The sequence below is a fragment of the Phoenix dactylifera genome, chromosome 13 (genome assembly GCF_051530095.1).
Source record: "Phoenix dactylifera cultivar Ajwa chromosome 13, Ajwa_hap1_PhDact_Kaust_v1.1, whole genome shotgun sequence".
NCBI lineage: Eukaryota > Viridiplantae > Streptophyta > Magnoliopsida > Arecales > Arecaceae > Phoenix > Phoenix dactylifera.
This window is the reverse complement of record NC_143202.1, coordinates 14259280-14259909: the sequence shown is the minus strand read 5'-3', so window position 1 is coordinate 14259909 and position 630 is coordinate 14259280. Positions and strand designations below refer to the sequence as shown.

Sequence of the window (630 nt, the reverse complement as noted above, 5' to 3'; positions counted from 1 at the left end):
CCATTTTAGCATGAAGATCATCCTCAGTTCTGAGGTTGTAAAGGCCTCCCTGTACAGAGCTAGTAGGCTTAGGCAAAGACTTGTTGTTTCTATCCCTGTTATCCCAAAATTGGGCAGTTTCAGCAAGAAAATCCAAATACTCCCATGCCTCATTAGGTTGTTTTTCTAAAAATCTACCATTGCACATGGTTTCTACAAACTGTTTCAACTGTGGAGATAAACCTTCATAAAAGAAGCTAATAGTTCTCCAAGTTTTGAACCCATGATGAGGGCATGAGAGAAGAAGGTCTTTAAATCTTTCCCAACATTCATAAAATGTTTCATTATCTTTTTGTTGAAAATTGCTGATATGTCTTTTCAAAAAGTTGGTCCTTTGTGCGGGAAAGAACTTCTTTAAAAATTCTCTCTGCATATCTTGCCAAGTTCTTATTGATTTAGGTCGCAAGGAGTTTAGCCATGTTTTGGCCTTATCCTTTTGAGAGAAAGAAAACAATGTCAACTTGAGGTCATCCTCTGTGACGTTCGGTACTCTAAATGTAATGCTCAATTCTTCAAAATCCTTTAAATGAAGATACGGACTCTCGGACTCTAACTCATGAAACTTGGGCAGCAATTGAATTATCCCTGGTT

The 630-nt window shown here is 37.6% G+C and overlaps 1 non-coding gene across 1 annotated transcript; it reads left to right on the top strand.

Moving 5' to 3' along the window:
* Nucleotides 1-257: 257 nt before the first annotated feature.
* LOC120109436 (small nucleolar RNA R71) lies at nucleotides 258-366 on the top strand. The gene has a single exon (XR_005510312.2). It is a non-coding gene; the product is annotated as a small nucleolar RNA R71 (small nucleolar RNA).
* The last annotated feature ends 264 nt before the right edge of the window (nucleotides 367-630 follow it).